The following is a 23,564-nucleotide window of genomic DNA, read 5'->3' on the forward strand; positions in this document are numbered from 1 at the left end:
GGGACAAATCAGTCTGAGTAATATCAATAGCGGATGACACTATATTCGACAGTGAATAAATCCTGTTGGATAGCGTGTTCATGCCATTGTCGACAACAGCCAATGTTTTTTCCAAATTCTCCTTATCAAGTTGCCTTAAACGTGCAGCAGCCTCAATTTGAGAAAGCTTTCAAATTTCATTATACATAGCATATTAAAACCGTTTCGAGCGTTGTTTCCTAGGACCTAATAGGAAATCTTGTAAATCTATACTGTCAGAAAGAGTGTTCAGGTATTGTTTAACCGCTGTTAAAGTGTTCTTCTGCACCCATTGCTGGCACAGCTTACCCACACTGTATGTTGTAATTATACCAGTATGTTGACCTGATAGAAAGCGAGGGTCTGACCTATGAATGGAAAAAAACCCTGAAGAGTTCAAAAAACGCCTTTGACACTCATCAGTGCCGGTGGGCCATACCAACCATCCCCCGGGATGGGAAAGTGAAGAATTATAAGCACCAGCCTTAACCATTGCATCTAGCCTGTCCTCTGAAACATTAAGAAAGTGTTGCCAATCTCTATATTTTGTCGGTGTAGGGATATTGGGCGTGTTTAGATCTTTAATTTTTGCTAACCCCAGACATGACGTCTGCTCAACAGTGTCATTCAAAAAAATAATTTGCACAGGAATCAAGCAAGCTCGAAACAAAGCCGCCCTACCCTGTATTTGCCAATCTTGTGTTCCCCATACACTCTTCAAATCGACAGTGTTCTTCCAATACTCGTAACCCTCAATCGAGAGTCGGGAAACAAAGGGATCTGAATAAATCAGTTTTGTATCTGTTAGCAAAAGTTTCCTAAATTGTGCTGTAGGTAATTTAAAATAATATGATTCAGCTTTCTTTGTAACATGCCCAGAAAAGTATGTGAATTTGTCACTGTAATACTGTGGACTCTCCACCTGTGGAGTTGAACAGTGTTCCCATTGTGTGTAGTTAAAGAGAGGCCTATATCTAGTTGCACGGTGCAGGTAGTGATGTCCCCAATTGTTATAGCAGAACATTTCCCCATAATTCATTGTATAATCATATACATCATCACTTCCAAAAGCGGAGTAGTCCTTCATTTCAGTTAGCATTGAATCAACTGTTTGGACATCCCAATCATCAGAGGCAACATTAGGTGTAATAACATCAGACATTGAAATTTTGAACACGTATGGTATTTGAATTATCTCTGTAGGCCCGTATATATCGAACGGAACTTTGTCCCATACAATCCCATCATGAATTGGAATAGTTGTAATATTGACAGGGGACAAATCACGTCGGACCTTATGTGATGAATGATGTGGTGTCAAAATTACATCAACAGGCTCCACCGAGGAGCGATCAGCGATATAGTGACCATTAATTAATTAAAAGAAAACAGTCACAAAACCAATCCAAAAAAACAATGCAATAAATGTCAAACAGAACCAGAGATAGTTCCATGGATATATCAAATAGTTCTTCTTAAGCCATCAATAGAATTTGCTACCTCTCGAAAGTTTGTCAGTCTCAGTTGAGGATGAATCTGAAGAAAAATCATCAATGTCCACAAAATAGCCAGAGGAAGTCTCCGCAAACACAGGACCCATCGAATTCTCAGCCACTGCTCGTGGAAGTTCTTGATAGACAACGTTATTAGCCGTGGAAGTGTTCGTGTAAAATACAGCCAAATCCTGAAGCGGGGAGTTCTCCGAAGTAGTTACTGGAACCAACAAAAGTTCATTTTCCGCCCTCCCCATGGTCGAGGAAGTGTCCGGAACAGCAGGTGACATAGCTGCATAGTCAGTAGTAGTGATATTCATCCTACTATGTAGATGGATGTCCTGTTGGGTAGTGAGAGGGGATCGGGAACTACCCAAGGGACCTCCTGGTGTACTGTGAAGAATCGGCCACATGGTGTAATTTGATGTCATCAATAGAGATGAATCTTTTCGATTTGGAACCAGACAACGGTGGAAGGATGACAGTCCTGGTGCCTTTTATCCCCAAGACCGGTACAGGTGCTCTGTATGATGGACCAAATTCTTTTTTCACAGCGATCTTCTCACGAACCGGATCCCCAACGTTAGGAATCCAGCCAGTCGAAGTTTTCACCAATTCCCTTATTCCCAAGGTGGCAGCACTTGCAGATGATTTATCATCACAGAATTGTTGAAGCTCCTGTAAAACAGCGAGACGTTCTTTTATGTCAAATGGTGTTTCTGCTGCCACCATACCAGGGGCATCTAGATCGGGGACCAAAGAGAACCTCATACGGAGACTTTACCCCCAAGGACCGTCTTGGCAGATTATTCAGTGCTTTCTGGACCCCATACAGGTGATGTAACCAACTGCGGCCTGAACCTAATACCCGAGCTGTTAAGGACTGCTTTAGATCACGATTCCGCCTCTCCACGACCGAATTTCCCTCGGGATGGTATGGTGAGGAGTAATGGAGTTCAACACCCATCGTTCTCATGGTGTCCCTGAAAGCTTTAGAGGCAAATGCAGGGCCCTGGTCCGAATGGAATGCTGCAACTGCATATGTACCGATAAAGATCAGCAAATCTTTTATAACAGTCCGGGCGTCAGCCGACCGCTGCGGCCATACCCACAGGAATCTAGAACAGGAATCTACAGCCACTAGAATGTATTTATATGCACCATCAGGGTGCAAGGGACCACAATGGTCCAAGTACGCACAATGGAGTGGCTTGTCTGACACTAAGAGAGATGTCTGCGGAGGGCGTTTGATATTTGAGCCCTTAATCTGCTGACAAATGTCACAGCAAAGGACATACTGTTTTGTCCGTCTGCATAGACCAGGCCACCAGTACCGTTGTTGGAGAATGGTGATAGTGGCCTGTATACCAGCATGTGCAGAAGCGACACCTTCATGTGCAGCTGTAATTAGCCCTAATCTTTGGTCTTCATTTGGGATCACTCGATCATCTACATCAGGAATTGTTGCAAAAGCAACATTATGTGCACTGATATGGTAAGTATAGTTCGTAGGGTATCCTTTCGGAAGCGTTTTGCCTGCAGCCGAAGCTTTAACGGCAATCAGTATTTCATTATCCAACCTCGTCCGAGAACGAGTCACTGCAGCCCCAGAAGCCGTAGCTCCTGATGCTTTGGCTGCTTCATCAGCCAATGTATTGCCGGCAACGTGTATTCCTACACGTTGGTGCCCTAATGTATGAACTACATGGACACATGGTAGCTGATCCTTAAGATCAGCCACCCTCCCCCACAACATTTTGTGTTTAATGGTGTTCCCTTTAGAATCTCTAAACCCATTCAGTTTCCAATGATTGAGATATTCATTGTATGACTGGACGCAGTAATATGAATCACAGACGATCAAAGTCTGTGTTCCTGGCTCTGAATGTTCGAGCGCTAGAATAAGAGCCTTAAGCTCGGCCAACTGGGCTGTGCAGTCCCCTAAGGTCTGAGTGTAGGTACTGCGAGGATGGAAAACTCCGTCTTCCATTACCCCGCACACGGCTGCGCAAGCTGCTGAGTATTGATGCTTAGTACCCACAGCCGGTTGTGCCGATCCATCAGTATAAATGATGGTATCATAACTGTCTATCGGCAATATGTGTAGAGGAGTGGGGTAGTCCTGTTCATACTGGAGAAATTCTTGCGTCTGAAGTCTTGGGTCAAACACATAATCAACATCAGTGGCAGTCAGAGACATTGCCCATTGAATCCAGCGTGGATGTAATGCCTTAGCGTTTGTAACGCTCGCTTTAGTGACAGCCTCTAAGGCCGGCACCGGGGAGACAACAATAATGCGCTTCCCCTGGGCAAGTGGTCTCTCCTTTATGACGGCCATCTGAACTGCTGTCAGAATTTTTTCAGTAGGAGCAAAACGTTTCTCTGCATTGGAGTACAAATGTGATTTGTATGCTATTGGCACCGTGTCACCCTCATTAAAGGTGACATAGGTAAATCCAAGGGCACCAGCTATTATTCTGATGACCAAATTTGTTTTATTGTCACGTGTGTACAAGTGTCTAGCTTCCAGCATGTCTCGTTGTATGTCCCTAAGGATGTGTGTGTGCTCAATCGTCCATCGCCTGCTAGAAAAATTAGGCTGAATTAAGTCATAAAGTGGTTTGATGCGTTCAGCATAATCGGGAATGTATGTTCTGCCAAAATTAAAGAAACCCAGTGATGACTGTAATTTCTTAAGCGTGTTTGGAGGCTGTAGCTGAGCACACTTTTCCAGGAAGTGCGGGCCAGGCTCTTTCCCTCGTTTGATAGTTCATATCCTAGGAACAATAGACTAAGAAATGCTATCTTGCTCTTCTTAAAATTAAATTTATAGCCGAAGGCTGCAAATCCCAAAATTATCTGATCGACCCTTGCAAGATGAATGTCGAGGGTGTCGTCTGTGAGATAGATGTCATCCACATAGGATAATGCATCGGAATCAAGCTCGTGCAAGATTAATGTTACACGGGCCGAAAACAGTCCTGGGCTGTTTTTATAGCCTTGGGGTAAACAACAAAAGTGTTTCTGAGAGCCAAAGGAAAATGCACTTAGGTCCCTACTTTCATGTGCTAAATTCTGGCAGAAAAACCCATTAGATATATCCAATGTAGTTTTATATTTCTTACGCACTATATTATTTATCAGTGCCGTGCTGTGTGAATTTTGTATAGCATATGTGCGAGTATGACTATTTAAGTGTCTATAATCAACCACTATTCTATATGAATGATCATGTTTCGCAACGGCAAATAGTGGATTATTCATTGCCGATGTACAGGGCTCAATTACTCCCTGGTATTCAAGTTGTGACAGTATCTCCGTCACTGGAGCTTTCGCTTCATGTTTAACAGGGTATTGTGGCTGCGGGTGTGGTGTAGACCGAACGGGAATAATATGACAAGGAGAGTCCTTGTCCCAACCTACATGATTACGGTATAATGCAGGTGCCTGCGCTAAAGCCCATTCAGCAGCATAGGCTGTTTTGTCAGCCTCCGGAACAAGATCGGAAAAAGAAGGCAAAATGACATCTTCCCCATGTGGGAGCTTGCGGACATGTTCAGGTGGCCAGTCTCTCTCGGCCAACAGGATATCACTAGTAAGTTCATCCCAGAATATTACACTAATAATGCGTTCCACGTCTCCCTCTATCTGAATTGTTAAATCATAAACCCGATCAGGTGGGAGAATGCGGCCATCCGCCGTCTCAACCGCGATGTAATCGCTAGTTGCTGTCGCATTCAGATGATCTTTCACACTCTGGCGACATATCGTGACCTCTGCCGCGCTGTCCAACAGAGTCACTGCCCACCTCTTGTTCCTCAACAATGTTCTCAATACTACTGGCATTTTTAACGGTCAGTGCTGCCACTTTTTTCTTTTTAAATTGTGGCTTTTGTTGAGGAATCTTTTCTTCTTTTTTACTGGTAGACTGCGGCAAGTCTTTCTTTTCTTTCACGTATTCCGGACATCGATCTTGACGGCCCCCTCTCTCGCTACGTTTATCCGGTGCGTCCTGAAAGGAACGAGAGGGACGTGAATCAGTATATCTGTCTGGAGTTCTAATGTTATCCCTATTCCTGAGATTATACTTCCTTACGGAGTACTCCGGATGTGGAGAATCAGCTCTTTTATTTCTCCTGTCTTTGAAATCTTTTTGTTTGTCCCAGTGCTTCTTAGAGCCCTCTTGTGCTTGCTTCGTACCTTCCTTATGGGCGGTACTTGGTATGTCCAATTTTTTAGGTTTGGATCCCAACCCATCCCATCCTATACTAGTATTATTACTAATTATATTATTTTCGGTAGCTGTCTCTCTTGTTCCACATGTGGAGTTTCCCGAAGACGCTGGCGTATTGCCAGTGCCACCGCTTCCCCTTTAATATTACTTAGTATTATCGAGGAGACAGCGTCAAAGTTACGCATCAATTTCATCCCCAGATCCAGGGCCGGTGCAGCCCCATGCTCATTTTGTATGTGTTTTAACACTTCCGGTAAATTGGCAAGCGTAGGGGTACCATGTGTGGTAGTATGAACGGCAGCGAAGACTGTACCCCAAGTGGCACATTCATCCACCGAGGGAACCATCCCGAATGGCAAGCACATAGTGAGCAATCTAGGTTTTTCCTGTGGCCCCGTATGGGGGAACACAGCTTCCAGCTGATTTGTTTTCTGAGCAATCCAGAACGGTATTTTTTCTCGTTCCGTGGGCACTTTACCCATTATATTATGTACTGTTTGTGGATTAATCCCAGTAGCCAATTGATATCCACCAGCTACTGGTGGTGCTGGACGCGCTGGTGTAGTGTTCAATGTTCGCATTACGAACTGAACCAATCGTCTATATAATGCCACTAACTCATTATATAATATTCTCAAATCTACGATCGGCATAGTCTGTATGCCTGGGTGAGGTGTATATGTGGCAAACATGGGCCATGTAGGCCCTTCATTACTTAAAGGACCTAGCCTCACCCGTCGTAGTACATGTGGTAGGGCGTCTTCAAACCAGTTCTGATGCTCTTGATATGTGAGCGATATTTCATGATACTGGTATGCCTCGTATCTTACGGGTACGTCTGCAATGTCATAAGTGTGAAATGTGTACGTTCGTTGGTCAGCCTCAGGAAAGGCAACCCAACAGTAAAACGTTTCTGTTTGGTAGGCTTCAGTCGCTTCTATAATTAGAGTAACATTCCCGCCCTCTTCCGTAAGGCCATGCGCTAATAAATGTTGTGTAAGTGCATGTCTAGCATTTGCAGGAATGTCTATGGTATTAGCCATAGTTGTTTAGAGAAACGGAACACCAAAAATAGGGGAAGTTCTTCCTTTTGTGAGTTCGAGCTCGAACAACCTACAGCCTAATTAGGTATTACCTGTTTGGCTGAGGAGGATTCTCCCAAAGACCACGGACGTCTCCGTATAATGGTACTGAGGGTACCTGTCTGTGAGACAGTGATAGTCAGGGTATCCGTAAATTAGTGCCTAAACACCATCGTTGGTGGCGCCATGTCGTAGTTTGGACTCTTGCTCTGAGCAAGACTGCTGGTCTCAGGATGACAGTACTTTCGTTTGTAGGTGACTAAGTTTCTTCCTACAACTAGTTGTAACTGTTGTCCAAACCTTACTGGCTTACTAGCAGTACCTCACCAGAAACACAATAGTAAAAGGTGATTTGTAGCAGTCGCTTACGCATGGATTCAAAGTAAGATCTCTCAGGGTTATCGTGGTTAAACGGAAATTACCCTTTTCTCACAGATTTATTATGTCTCATACAAACAAAGGCAATAACACAGATGCAGTGAAGTTATAATAGTTTTTATTCAACATAACTGCAATTTGTGATAAGTTGCATGAACTGCAATGATTAGGATAATGAATATACCAAGCAACAGTATTGTGAAGAGGAGAGTCATTGTTATAAAGACCCCCACCATTGTGCAATATATGAAAGAAATATATGTATATGTATAAAATGGAATAAGCCCTAATACCCTAAGGAGAATAGGTCTAACCTCCTACCTAAAAGGAGAGCTGGGTTCGTTAAACCTAATCTGCCAAAGCCGTGTCCATGAGAGGAGCCCCCAACCCTCGTTACCTTGGAATGAGGTCTCTATCTCAGACTCCGCAGGGACACGAAGACTGGGTCAGCGTCAAGATGACTGCAGCATCGGTATCAGCGATGGTGGCGATGCCCTCTGGTCGGAATCCCTCTGATTATCTGTCTAAAAGTGTGTTGTATTTATACAGATCTACAAGGTCCCCTGACATAAGTGTTATTCATAGCAATAGATAACAGGCATGTTTGGGACGGCAGTTAATATCAACAATCCCTCGAAAGAATAGAGAGGGAAAATCCCTAAGTGTGAATGCCTACTGTATGTTTGTCTTTCGTGCTTGATCTTGACGCCTTGGCGCAGTGACACTGATAATAGAACCCATAACAAGTGGCCTAACTATAAACAAGGCTGCCATTTTAAAGGAAATAAATAATTAAATGGACTAAGACAGAGCAAGCTAAGTAGGTTAAAAGTCACTGGGTGACGGGGGCACGAGTTTACAAGCCTACGGCTAAGCTAACTCCTGTTATCCCGTTAAAACAAACTAGGATTCACTACACCGTCATCTTAGCTTTTTCCTGAGTCAATACGAGGCTACCACCCGTACTTGTCCATGTGATGAATCTTCTACACTTGTCAGAGTACTTTTATGATTAATTCATGGACAATCAAATGAATTTACAGACCACCAGGACCCCGCCCCCCATTCTGTGACACCATCGCCGACGTTATCAGCTCCCACACCCTCGCCTCCACAAACTACCTACTCCTCAGTGACCGAAACTTTCACCTGGAGAGCACCAACGACTGCAACTCCACTGCCCTGCTGGACAACCTCGCAATCCTCGGCCTCAAGCAACTAGTCACCTCACCCACCCACTCAGCCGTTCACACGCTAGATGCCATTTTTTCCTCCTGCAACCATATCACCTTCACTCACACCACCGAACTCCACTGGACTGACCACCACTGCGTCCACTTTTCCTTCTTGAAGCCCACCACCCACCACCTACAACATCCGATCCACTACCGCAAGTGGAACAAGATCTCCAAGGAACAACTGATCTCCAACCTCGCACAAGCTCCACCTCCCAGTACCAACGACCCCAACACCGTCACCCTCAACCTCACTCGATGGCTAGAAGCATGCGCAGACTCCCTCGCCCCACTCAAAAAACCAAACATCACCCGCACCAACAAGACAGCCCCCTGGTTCACCGCAGAACTTCAATCTTCCAAACGTGAATGCCAGAAAATCGAGAAAGCCTGGCACCGAGAACCTTCAGTGAGCAACTTCTCTGCCCTCAAATCAGCCATGTGCAAACATCACCGCCTCATTCGGACCACCAAACGATCCTTCTACAAAGAACGCATAGACGACAACGCTCACAACAGCAAGGAACTTTTTGCCATCATTAAAGAACTCACCAAACCCAAATCCTGCGCCACCAACCCTCCACACTCCCAAGACCTCTGCAATTCCCTCTCCAACTACTTCCACTGCAAGATCGTAGACATACACGAAAGGTTCACATCGGCATCTCCCACCATCACCACCACCAACACAGCCAACACCACAACTCCCTGCCTCACCAACGTACTGAAATCCTGGACCCCCACCAACGATGAAGAAACCTGCAACACCATGAGCTCCATCCACTCAGGCTCCCCTACAGACCCCTGCCCCAACCACATCCTGAACAAAGCCACCAAACTCATCGCTCCCCAGCTCCGGGCTGTCATCAACAGCTCCTTCGAGCCCTCAACCTTCCCGGATATTTAGAAACATGCTGAAGTCAACGCTCTACTCAAAAACCCAAAGCAGCCCCTGAAGACCTTACAAACTACAGTCCTATCTTTCTACTCCCCTTCCCCGCGAAGGTCATAGAGAAGATAGTAAACAAACAACTGTCTCACTTCCTGGAGGATAACAACATACTCGACGTCTCCCAGCCTGGATTCCGCAAAAACCACAGCACTGAGACCACCCTCATCGCCTGCACAGATGACATCAGGACCAGATTGGACAAGGGCGAAACCGTCGCCCTCATCCTCCTAGACTTCTCCGCAGCATTTGACACCGTATGCCAACAAACCCTTCGCACACGCCTCTTTGATGCCAGAATTCGCCACAAAGCCCTGGACTGGCTCACCTCCTTCCTTTCCCGAAAGAACTCAAAGAGTTTGCCTCACTCCTTTCAGGTCTACTGCCACCAAGACCATCTGTGGGGTCCCCAAGGATCCTCCCTCAGCCCCACCCTTTTCAATATCTACATGGCTCCGCTCGCCAGCATGATCCGCCCCCACGGCCTCAACATAATTTCACACGCTGACGACACCCAGCTCATCATCTCCCTCACGAGGAACCCATCTACCGCCAAGAATAACCTATACGCCGGACTCCTCGCCATCGCAAACTGGATGACAGCAAGCCACCTCAAACTGAACTCAGAAAAAAACAAGATCATCATCTTTGGTCCCAACAAGACAGCATGGAACGACTCATGGTGGCCCACCATCCTAGGACTACCCCCAACACCCACCACCCACGCACGCAATCTCGGCATTATACTGGACTACTCCCTCTCCATGACTCAGCAAATCAACGCCATATAATCCTCCTGCTTCAACACTCTCCACATGCTACGCAAGACTTTCAAATGGATTCCCTTAGAAACAAGAAGAACGGTCACCCACGCCCTCATAAGCAGCAGACTGGACTACGGCAGTGCCCTCTACACAGCCAAACTTCAGAGAAAACTCCAGCGCATCTAGAACGTAGCCGCAAGTCTCACCCTCAACCTCCCTCGCCACAAACACATCTCCGCCCACCTCAGATCCCTACACTGGCTGCCCATCAACAAAAGGATCATCTTCAAAATCCTAATCCACGGGACCGGCCTACCTCAACTAACGCATCAACTTCCACAACCCAACTCGACAGCTCCACCGGCCTCACAACAGCCCCCGCATCTAATCCTCCCACCTCGCCGCCAAGACCTGGAACTCCCTTCCCACCAACCTATGCAAGACCCAGGACCTCCTAACTTTCAGAAAGCACCTCAAAACTTGGCTTTTTGAGCAGTAATGTGCCCCCCCCCTCCCTCCTCCCCCCCCAGCGCCTACTGGGTGAGTAGCACGCTTAATAAATTTGATTGATTGATTGATTGAATTAAGGAATTGAACAAGTTGCCTTTAAGAAGGCATGAAGATTAAAGTCGAGAGGGAATTCAACACAGGAGAGGGAAAGGAGTAGGAAGATGAGTTAGGAGAGTTCTTTTTGGCAAGTGACTTTTTCCTTCCTTTGGATTTGCTCTCACTTTTATGTTGGGCATAGGCTGAAGAACAATTCTTCCAGAGATTATGAAGGCAACAAAGGCAGAATTAGTAAACACAACAACGTAAGGACATAATCCGCCCACCCAGAAGTCTGTGATTCTTGCCCGATTATGAAGTAGCACGACCAAGAGAGGGCCCAAGACACTGCAATAGGTCTCAGAGAGCAGAATTAGGCCGGCCAGGAAGGAGACAGACACATTGGTAGTAGGCGACAGAGTAATGGCAGCCCAGTAAGGGACCTAGCTGCTACCGAGGTAGATCTGGGAGGCCTATTCATGAGCAGAGTTAAGAACAGGCACAGAATCCACTCACACCATCAAAATAGGACATAAGTTGGGTCTCCTGAAGCACACCTAACCTGATGTAATGCACAACACTGAAAAACAGCTGTTTTGATTTAGCCATCCTCACCCCTGCAACGATATATTAGAACACTTTTAAAATCTAAGATATGACAAGACCTCTCTGCCAGAGACAGGGTTTAGAAAGGTGGTCAGAACAGAAGAGTGTTTCAGTCAAGTGAAAAATCTGAAATCTCTAGGCAATAATGAAAGGAGATACATTAAACTTACCTTGATTATGTTTAAGTCTTTGTGGTTTGCATTTTCATAGACTACCTTTATCTCTGTATTTTAATTTATATGTAAAATACTGAAAATAAGTCTGCCTGCACCACAGAGTATACATACACAGCTGCAGGTGTACGAGTTTATACTGCAATGCTAACGTTTTTATATCAAAACACTGCATTCATATAGGACTTAATACCCCTGATGAGGCGTTGAAGCGCTTTATAGGTTTTGTATAGTATGTCTTATTTTAGCACTAAAGCACATTAGCCAGTGTCGGTATGCCGTTATCAGTTAAGTAAAAGCGTGAATATACTACTTCTGGGTTCCTTTTTACCCCAAAAATAAACATGGATAAGTACAGATGAAATTATAAAAAATATGGGTACATACAGAAGGGAAAGTTAAAAAAAATATTAATGTAATAAAACCAGCAACCCTAATTATAATTAAACCCAGTAAACTGTTTATCTGTGCATAGGGATTGAAGATCACTCACCCTCTTAGCCGATGTTATGGCAATGAAAAAACAGTGTTCCATTTTAAGTGCTGCATGTCTGACTTATGCATAAGCTTAAAAGTAAAGTTCAAATGATTTGGCTATCTGAATGAATCTGCAAAGCCAGGGATTTGATATTTGTTTGGGGGTGCGGATTGGGTGTGTGGCGGCATACAAACATGAAGCAAAAGCTACTTGCCTGCAGTAACGATCTGGTGGATAAGCCTTCTAATTGCAGATTCCCCACCTGTAGAACAGTCCCAGGAATCATGCTGAATCTGGAAACTTGAAAGCTCTCACTTTGCCAGAAGGGGGCGGTGGCTTAGTGTTGACACCTTAAGTGAGGTCAAAGCCATATATCGCCAATCCCGGTGTAACTAAGATAGTTTCCATCCATTGTTTCACAGCCTTCGAGGTGAGTGACAAACTTGCATCGTTAGAATAGGGCAGTACTAAAAACTGAAGATAGAATCCTATTAACCATCCCAATAACACATCCGTCAAACGCAGAGGTGGGTTGGTCAGTGAGGAATCTCCATGCAGATAGATTATCCAGCAGAAAGATTGTTACTACACCTCACTAACTTTTTCATCTGATAAATACTTCTACCAATAGGTTACCCACCGGTACAGCAGATTAAAGAGCAATACCCTGTCCTTGAGGGATAGGTGATGGATGGGTGTAATGCTAACGACTGACTCCATCTTAACCATTGACTCCATTTTGTGCACTGCTTCACATGCCGTCACAGCAGCGCAGGGTTTTTCCACACAGAGCTGGTTTTCCACACAGAACGTTTTTGCTTTTCCCACCAGAACAGGATCAGACTGTGATGGAACATTTTAGGGGGGATGTGGACAAGATAAGTGGGTACCAGGCTGGGAATGTTTTCATCAGAGAAAGCTACAGCTCTGTCTCTGGAATGCAAATGGGGGTCTGGCCAGTTCTTTTGTGTGTTTCTGACACAGACCAAGAACAGCCAGCATTAGATTTCATAACAGAGGGGAGGGTGTTCTCAAATGATCTCCTAGCTTGTTTAAGGTATAAAATATAGGGGGGGGGACTTGGCTCTAAGACAGGAACTCACCTGTGGAGCGGACGTACTGCCCAGGAAAATTTTGATCCCATGTGTGGTCTCCTGCCTTGGCCATTAGAGCATTCCCCGGTCATGGTGCTGCATAGGATGATGGATTTACCGCTCATGGTCATGCATTTTAACATTTGATTATTTAGCAAATATATATATATATATATATATATATATATATTCATGGTTGATGTATTGCATTGCACATCTGTCTGTGATTGAGTAACTGCTATGATTATTCTCGTGTAAACAGATGGTTTACTTCATTTGCGCTAAATGCTTATTTTCAAATATTCGTGTGCTTTTATTTGATATATGGGAAGTGCCTTAATGCATTCATTACTCAGACTAAGAGTGCTGCATTCTTTGGCATCATTTCCTCTTAGTTCAGTCAAAAGCAAGACCAATTGGCATCACTTGCAGGATTTGAAGTAAAAGATTAAAAAGCTGAAAAATGTTTGGCAGAAAACCAAAGGCAGCTTTGCAGATGCCAAGTGAAATACCCGGTTGAGAAAAAGCTCCTCATGGTGCACTTGCAAATGAGTGGGCTTGCAGTGCTGGTTTGAGTGAGAACTGTGAGGCGTGTATGAGAGAGCCTCGAGGTCTGTGGGCCATACAGATAATATCAGAGTATCTAGGAGAGATATCTTTATGGCATTGCTGAAGGATGGTGTCAAAAAAGAACTGATAGATGGGATAGATACCAAGAGTCTGTGGGAGATGTATCGCAAGCGAGGGCTGGTCAGAAATGATGGAAGCAGGAAAGTGAATAAGCAGGATAACAAACAAGTGAATCAGGGCAAGTCAGAGATGAAGGAGTAAGGAAAGGAGAGGGCGAAAAATGTTTCTCCAAGGGGGAAGGAGGAGGAAGATTTGACCACTGATTGGTTGACTGCTGAGAACAGGTAAAGAGAGGAATCTCTCCGCAGATATGAGAGCATATATCCAGATCTGACTTGGGCAAAAGTAGACAGGTTTAAATCAGATTAGGAAATAGGCCAAACTCTGGTACGGGGATGGGATTGAAAGGATAATAGACCTCATGTTATTAGAAGTTCAGTGGAAAAATAGAAATGTCCAGAAGGTCAGGTACCTGGTGAACACAGGAGCAGAGGCTTCTTTGATATATGGAAATCTGAAAAAGTTCATAAGAGAGCACTACAGCATCAGAGTCTTGTGCAGACTAATGTTCAAATGAAACTAGGGAGAACACCAAAAAGAAAATACACTGTCTTGATAGTGCTCCTCTTAAAATATATTCTTGGAATTGATATACTGAAGGGAAGAACTTTATACTTGGAGGATGGGTATTACCAATTTGGATCGAAGAAATGCATTTCAGCAGCAGCAGTGAGGGTGGGTCATTTGAAGATACCCCCAGTGAAGTTGCCCTCAGCCACTAAGGTGGTTTATTGGAAGCAGCACTGAATCCTGGGAGGGAATGAGGAGATTAGTAAGACCATACCAAATTTGGTAAAGGCAGGGGTGATGGCCCTGCTCACCACTGTGTGAAATAATCCTGTGTGGCCTGTGTGCAAACTGGATGGGAGCTATAGATTAATCATTGTTTATTGAGAATTGAACAAATATACACCCCCTTTGACTGCCGCGGTCCCAGACACCATTACTTTGATTGAAAGGATACAAAAACAAAAAGGGACCTGGTTTGCGACCATTGATATTGCTAATGCTTTGTTTTCTATACCATTGGCCCCCGAGAATGAGGAGCAATTTGCTTTCTCGTGGCTTGAAAGACAATTTAATCCATTAAGATTACCTATGGGTTATGTACACAGCCCCACCATCTGTCACCGCCTGGTGGCAGAACACCTGGACGAAGTATCTGTCATTCCAGGGGTGCAGCTGTCTCATTATATTGCTGACGTGATGATTTAGAGAAAAGCACAAGAACAGGTGGAGACTCAGTTGGACAGGCTTGGGGAACGTTGCAAAGCAAAGGGAAGATGATAAATCCAGAGAAGTTGCAAGGACCCTCTCAAAATGTGAAGTTACTAGGAATTCAGTGGAATCAGGGACATTGAGAGGTGCTGCCGCAGGTGAGACAAAAAATACTAGAATTTGCCACACCCTGTAATAAGCAGGAAACTCAGCGATTCATTGGATTGTTTGGCTTTTTGAGGACAGCATATCACTCACTTGAGTCAGATGTTGGCCCCTTTGTACAAGGTGACCCGAAACAAACAGGAGTTTGAATGGGGAGAGCAGTGTGTGTTGGAATTGGCAAAGGAGGTGATTGAACATGCTTTAGACTTATGGCAAGTCCAGGAGTCAGACACTGAGCTACCTGTGACCGTTCAGGGGCGATACGCAAATTGGACTACTTGGCAAAAACAGGGAAGAAAGAGGGTGCCCCTAGGTTTCTGGACCAAAAAGTTACCAGATGCTGGACAGCAGTATACTCCCTTTGAAAGCAGCAGTTACTGGTGTGTTTTTGGGCTCTGGTGGATACTGAGCAAATGACAATAGGGCATAATGTGATCCTGACAATGCAGTGGGTGATGAGTTCACCCAAAACTCACTGAATAGGACATGCACAGGAAGCAAGTGTCATTAAGTGGAAATGGTACATATAGGACAGGGTCCAAGTGGGACCAACAGGAACCGCAGCCCTGCATGAAAAGGTAGCACAGGCACCCATGCAGAATGAAGAGGTGATACAGAGGTGCCAGAGGTATGTGTCACCAGTGAGGTGGGGTGAGCCATTTGATAGGAAGCATGCATGGTTCACTGATGGTTAAGCAAAGTATGTGGGGGCCAAGAGACATTGCAAGTCACTGTCATGTACTCCCTGTAACCAGGAAGCGGCTTTCCACTACAGGAGAAGGGAAGAGTAGTCAATACGCAGAATTGTACGCTGTATATCACTACCTGGGAAAGGTCACATTTATACTGATTCTTGGCCTACTGCCAATGGGCTAGCTACCTTACATGCACATAACTGGCAAATACATTCTAAAGGGGTGTGGGACAAAGATTGTCCCAAGAAATTTGGGAAATGCTGGAGCAAACTACAGTCAGTGTATATCATGTAGATGCCCACTGTCCCACTGACTCACTAGAATGGTGGTTCAATTCCTTTGCAGATGACAAAGGCAAAATCTCAGAGGCAGATGTGGCGACACTGGATTCTGACTTGATGGGGATGGCTGATTGAGCTCACCAAAAAGGAGGACACCTGGGAGAGACGGCCACTAACAGGTGGGCAGAGATTAGAGGGATGGACATTCCACTGGATGTGATGAAAACAGTTATCATGCAATGTCCTATCATGCAACAGAGATCTGTTCCGCAGACTGACAAAGGTCAGTTAGGGAGAGGAAAGTTACCAGGGCAGATATGGCAGAGAGACTGTATTGGGCCACTGCCGAACAGTTGCAGGTGTCAATATGCCTGATTTGTGGTAGATACTTCTTCTGACTCTTTGGTCGCGTGTCCATGTAAATGTGCTACTCAGTTTAATACAATCAAGACGCTAGACTTGTTGATGTTGTATTATGGTATTCAACTTCAGAGCCAGAGTAACAATGGGTCACATTTTAAAGGTAAGTTGGTGCAAGACTACTGTTCACAACACAATATAGAGTGGATTTATCATATTCCATATTATCCTGAAGCAGCAGGATTGATTGAGAAAATGAATGGCTTGTTGAAAGCCTAGTTGCCAAGTTGGATAACGGTATGTTGAGAAATTGGAGAAATCACTTAAATAACACCCTTCAGATCCTGAATAACAGACCTTTGACAAATGGACAATCTCCTTTAACGCAAATGCTGATCCCCGCTTTATAGATACAACCTCATGTAGTAACTAATACTCTTATGTATTGGGAGACAAAGACAAGAGCTTTAGCTCTGTACCGAGCAACATCAGAATCTGCAGGTCTTGATTTGCATGCTTTGAACATATACACACTGAAACCAAGAGACATGATGCTCAATGAAACAGGTATTGTGATACAAATTGATTGCTTCTCGGTCTGTGCTGGCACTCAAGGGTATTCAGGTCTTGGGGGGAGTGATCATTGCAGACTACCAAGGCAAAATGAAAAGGATTATGTTGAACAGTGGAGACGCTGATTTGATAATACAAGCTGGAGACAGAATTGCTCAAATTATGATTATTCCACTGTATGGAGGAGTGGTTGCAAAGGGGGCTGCTCCAGCCCTTCTTACAGTAAGTGGGGAGGGAGGCTTTGGCTCAGATGAAAACAATCCTGGTGCTAAGGTGTTGATAGAGTACCCAAATCGTCATCCTAAACCAGCAGAAATCATAGCAAAGCGCAAAGACAATATTCTGTTAGTCATGAAATCAGAACAAGAAAAAGTGGAATAGGAACCGGCTGATAAATGTTATTTGCGAGAATGATCATACTTGTCTCTTTGACAAATCATACTACGGGTTGTCTGTGGTAACTCTACTTCTTGGAGCGTGTTCGGATGGATCCAAATGGGGTCAGGAGGGACCAGAAGCCCCCAGCACTGAAGTAATCGACCGACAGCACTGATCGGCATCCTTACTGCACCAGTCCGAGAATGTTTGGATATACTTATCTCAGACACTGATAAAGAGGTCGGACTTCTGATGACTGATATGAAAAACACTGTTGACATCATTTCCACATGCTTAGTCCCTATCCAGCTCTTGCCGGTGTTCTGCTGCAAATATTCAATGGCAACAATACTGATGCAGAGGTGGAAGAAAGTGATGTGCTGACTCAATTTACCCCCTACGAGTATTGCCGGTTTTGCCAATAAGTCTCTGTAGTTACAGAAGAGAAATAGGACAACCTAACGCAGGGGATCACTTACAATTTTACCGCATGCAATGTCTGCCACAACTTAACATGTAACACTTACAAAATCAGAAAGTGCGCTCAAATGCACCTTGAAGCAACAACAGGGTACAACAAGTACTATGTCAACGAAGAAGTGATAAAATGTGTAAAAATTTAAATATGTCTTGCAAGAATACAGTGTCTGCTGCTAGTCACATTAAGCATGTCAAGTTAACTGTTGGATGGTTATTTTCTGTGGAAATATCACATATACTTACATTTCTGCAAATATAACTGGAGGACTGTAGGAAAGTACCATCTTGCCTGGCATGTTACCCCCATTTTTCACTGTATATATGTTGTTTTAGTTGTATGTGTCACTGGGACCCTGGTAACCCAGGGCCCCAGTGCTCATAAGTGTGCCTGAATGTGTTACCTGTGTAGTGACTAACTGTCTCACTGAGGCTCTGCTAATCAGAACCTCAGTGGTTATGCTCTCTCATTTCTTTCAAAATTGTCACTGACAGGCTAGTGACCATTTTTACCAATTTACATTGGCTTACTGGAACACCCTTATAATTCCCTAGTATATGGTACTGAGGTACCCAGGGTATTGGGGTTCCAGGAGATCCCTATGGGCTGCAGCATTTCTTTTGCCACCCATAGGGAGCTCTGACAATTCTTACACAGGCCTGCCACTGCAGCCTGAGTGAAATAACGTCCACGTTATTTCACAGCCATTTTACACTGCACTTAAGTAACTTATAAGTCACCTATATGTCTAACCTTTACCTGGTAAAGGTTAGGTGCAAAGTTACTTAGTGTGAGGGCACCCTGGCACTAGCCAAGGTGCCCCCACATTGTTCAGAGCCAATTCACAGAACTTTGTGAGTGCGGGGACACCATTACACGTGTGCACTACATATAGGTCACTACCTATATGTAGCTTCACCATGGTAACTCCGAATATGGCCATGTAACATGTCTATGATCATGGAATTGCCCCCTCTATGCCATCCTGGCATTGTTGGTACAATTCCATGATCCCAGTGGTCTGTAGCACAGACCCTGGTACTGCCAGACTGCCCTTCCTGGGGTTTCTCTGCAGCTGCTGCTGCTGCCAACCCCTCAGACAGGCAGCTGCCCTCCTGGGGTCCAGCCAGGCCTAGCCCAGGATGGCAGAACAAAGAACTTCCTCTGAGAGAGGGTGTGACACCCTCTCCCTTTGGAAAATGGTGTGAAGGCAGGGGAGGAGTAGCCTCCCCCAGCCTCTGGAAATGCTTTGTTGGGCACAGATGTGCCCAATTCTGCATAAGCCAGTCTACACCGGTTCAGGGACCCCTTAGCCCCTGCTCTGGCGCGAAACTGGACAAAGGAAAGGGGAGTGACCACTCCCCTGACCTGCACCTCCCCTGGGAGGTGTCCAGAGCTCCTCCAGTGTGCTCCAGACCTCTGCCATCTTGGAAACAGAGGTGCTGCTGGCACACTGGACTGCTCTGAGTGGCCAGTGCCACCAGGTGACGTCAGAGACTCCTTGTGATAGGCTCCTTCAGGTGTTAGTAGCCTTTCCTCTCTCCTAGGTAGCCAAACCCTCTTTTCTGGCTATTTAGGGTCTCTGTCTCTGGGGAAACTTTAGATAACGAATGCATGAGCTCAGCCGAGTTCCTCTGCATCTCCCTCTTCACCTTCTGATAAGGAATCGACCGCTGACCGCGCTGGAAGCCTGCAAACCTGCAACATAGTAGCAAAGACGACTACTGCAACTCTGTAACGCTGATCCTGCCGCCTTCTCGACTGTTTTCCTGCTTGTGCATGCTGTGGGGGTAGTCTGCCTCCTCTCTGCACCAGAAGCTCCGAAGAAATCTCCCGTGGGTCGACGGAATCTTCCCCCTGCAACCGCAGGCACCAAAAAGCTGCATTACCGGTCCCTTGGGTCTCCTCTCAGCACGACGAGTGAGGTCCCTCGAATCCAGCGACACCGTCCAAGTGACCCCCACAGTCCAGTGACTCTTCAGCCCAAGTTTGGTGGAGGTAAGTCCTTGCCTCACCTCGCTGGGCTGCATTGCTGGGAACCGCGACTTTGCAAGCTACTCCGGCCCCTGTGCACTTCCGGCGGAAATCCTTCGTGCACAGCCAAGCCTGGGTCCACGGCACTCTAACCTGCATTGCACGACTTTCTAAGTTGGTCTCCGGCGACGTGGGACTCCTTTGTGCAACTTCGGCGAGCACCGTTTCACGCATCCTCGTAGTGCCTGTTTCTGGCACTTCTCCGGGTGCTACCTGCTTCAGTGAGGGCTCTTTGTCTTGCTCGACGTCCCCTCTCTCTGCAGGTCCAATTTGCGACCTCCTGGTCCCTCCTGGGCCCCAGCAGCGTCCAAAAACGCCAAACGCACGATTTGCGTGTAGCAAGGCTTGTTGGCATCCATCCGGCGGGAAAACACTTCTGCACGACTCTCCAAGGCGTGGGGGATCCATCCTCCAAAGGGGAAGTCTCTAGCCCTTGTCGTTCCTGCAGTATTCACAGTTCTTCAGCCTAGTAAGAGCTTCTTTGCACCAACCGCTGGCATTTCTTGGGCATCTGCCCATCTCCGAGCTGCTTGTGACTTTTGGACTTGGTCCCCTTGTTCCACAGGTACCCTCAGTCAGGAATCCATCGTTGTTGCATTGCTGATTTGTGTTTTCCTTGCATTCTCCCTCTAACACGACTATTTTGTCCTTAGGGGAACTTTAGTGCACTTTGCACTCACTTTTCAGGGTCTTGGGGAGGGTTATTTTTCTAACTCTCACTATTTTCTAATAGTCCCAGCGACCCTCTACAAGGTCACATAGGTTTGGGGTCCATTCGTGGTTCGCATTCCACTTCTGGAGTATATGGTTTGTGTTGCCCCTATCCCTATGTTTCCCCATTGCATCCTATTGTAACTATACATTGTTTGCACTGTTTTCTAAGACTATACTGCATATTTTTGCTATTGTGTATATATATCTTGTGTATATTTCCTATCCTCTCACTGAGGGTACACTCTAAGATACTTTGGCATATTGTCATAAAAATAAAGTACCTTTATTTTTAGTATAACTGTGTATTGTGTTTTCTTATGATATTGTGCATATGACACTAAGTGGTACTGTAGTAGCTTCACACGTCTCCTAGTTCAGCCTAAGCTGCTCTGCTAAGCTACCATTATCTATCAGCCTAAGCTGCTAGACACCCTATACACTAATAAGGGATAACTGGGCCTGGTGCAAGGTGCAAGTACCCCTTGGTACTCACTACAAGCCAGTCCAGCCTCCTACAAGGACCATGTGCTTTCACGCTGTTGGGACTTACAATGTTTCCATTATACACTGTATTACATACTCAAAACACTAGGGAAACAATTCAACTTAATGAAGACTGATTCTGAAGTTCAGTTATCTAAATCAGAATATGTAAGCTAAGGTATTTCTTTAGTAGGAGTCCCAGGATTAGCTGTCTATAACACTCGAGTTATTAACAAACTAGCATGTTTGATGGTTAAAAATCTCAATCACACATCTATTGCTTTGGAAGAACTATTACTAGTTATACAAGGCACTAGAGAAGCTGTTGTGCAAAACAGGGCAGTGATTGAATACTTGCATTCTGAAACATAGTTATGGCTTTTTAGAATTTGAAGGAATGTGTTGTTCTAACCTATCCGTTCATTCTAAATCTATCCAGTCTCACATTGAAACCTTGCACAAATTGGTGAAGGGAGTGAAGCAAGATGTAAACAAAGGGTGGTGGGACGGGCTGTTTGGGTGGCTCCCACATTTTGGTCAACTTTGCTCTATTTTAGGTGGAATACTTATAGTAATTTGCATTATAATATTATGTTGCTGTGTACAGTGCATACCTGATCTAATTACCATGTGTAGACCAAAAAGAGCTACTTTTAGACTAGTATGTTATGAGAGTCACTGGTCAAAGGGTGGAGTGTAATGCTAACCACTGACTCCATCTTGACCACGGACTCCACTTTGTCTACTGGTTCAGATGCCACCAGGGCAGCACAGGGTTTTTCCACACAGAACGTTTTTGTTCTTTTCCCCCCAGGACAGGGTCATACCATGCTGGAACATATTATGGGGGATGCGGACAAGAGAGTACAAGACTGGGAATGTTTTAATCAGAGAAAGGTACAGCTCTGTCTCTGGAATGCACATTGGGGCCTGGCCATTTCTTTTGCGTATTTTCAACACAGACCAAGTACAGCTAGCGGTTGATCTCGTAACAGTGGGGAGGGTATCCTAGAATTGTCTCATAGCTTGTTTAAGGTATAAAGACCGGGGGACTTGGCGCTAAGACAGGAACTCACCTGTGAAGCGGACGCGCTGCCCGCTAGAATTTTGATCCCATGTGTGGTCTCCTACCTTGGCCATCAGAGGGTTCCCTGGTCATGGTGCTGGCTAGGATGACAGATTTACCCCTTATGGTGATCCATTTTAACTTTTGATTACTTACTATATATATATATATATATATATATATATATATATATATATATATATATATAAACACACATACATAGATACATACACACATGTGTGTGTGTATATATATGTGTATATATATATATTCATTCACTGATGATGCATTTCATATCTCTGTCTGTGATTGTTTAACTGCTGTGATTATTCTTGTGCATACACATTTTACTTCATTTGAGCTAAATGCTTATTTTCATATATTTATGTGCTTTTATTTGCTATCTGGGAAGTGCCTTAATAAATTAATACCTCAAAATAAGTGCTGCATTCTTTGGCATAGTTTCCTCTTAGTTTAGGCAAAAGTAAGACAATGGGTTTGACAAGGAAATCCTGTAGAACAGCTCTGGCACAGTGCATGTCCCTATGCACTTCCGAATACAAGTTGTAGTACTTGGCAACAGTGTGCAGGGACACCCACATCGTTACCTTGAAGATCTGTGCTAGAACTCTGCTGACAAGGGCAGAAATTATGAATTTGGCCCTAAATGCATCCAGAAGATTTTCCTTGGTGAAAGCATAGCAGGTTTTGATGCAGAGGGTGCCCGCCCGCCCACCTGCCCATCTAGGAGCCAACTGATAAAATTGTTTCTCCTTCTTAGTGTATGGGGGGGGGAGGGGCTTTTGGCAGAAAAGCAGCTCTAGTTAGCAACACCAATTTCTCAGGCTAAAAAGAAATGAAAGGGGGACAGGAATGGAGAGCTTATAACTCATTCACCCATCTGACTGAGGAGATAACCACCAAAAACGCCAAAAACACAGTTTCGAATGTAAACATTGTTACGAGACAACATACATATACAGGGGCTCAAACGGAGTCCCCTTAAGAAAAGTTAAGTCTAAATTATGATACCAACGGGGGCTGGAGGATACAGATGTGTAAAAAAAAAAAACAAAAAAAAAAAACATGACAATAGGAGATTTAAAAAGGGACTGCTGACCCTACAGACAACAGTATGCAGACAATGCAGCTACATACCCTTTGACAGTTGTATAACCCCAATGAAGAAGAGAACATGCGTATTGCAGGACCTGAAACACCTTGGTCTGCAAGGGATCCACCTTGTGCACAATGCAGCAAAGTTGTCCCATCTGCCTGAATAAGCAGATTTGTTGGAGGGGCAACTCACTGACAAACTAAATTTAACACCTCTGGTGGTGGCTGAAAGGAACTCAGGTCTCAGAGATTGGGGTGCAGAC

This window comes from Pleurodeles waltl, chromosome 3_1 (assembly GCF_031143425.1).
Source record: "Pleurodeles waltl isolate 20211129_DDA chromosome 3_1, aPleWal1.hap1.20221129, whole genome shotgun sequence".
Classification (NCBI taxonomy): domain Eukaryota; kingdom Metazoa; phylum Chordata; class Amphibia; order Caudata; family Salamandridae; genus Pleurodeles; species Pleurodeles waltl.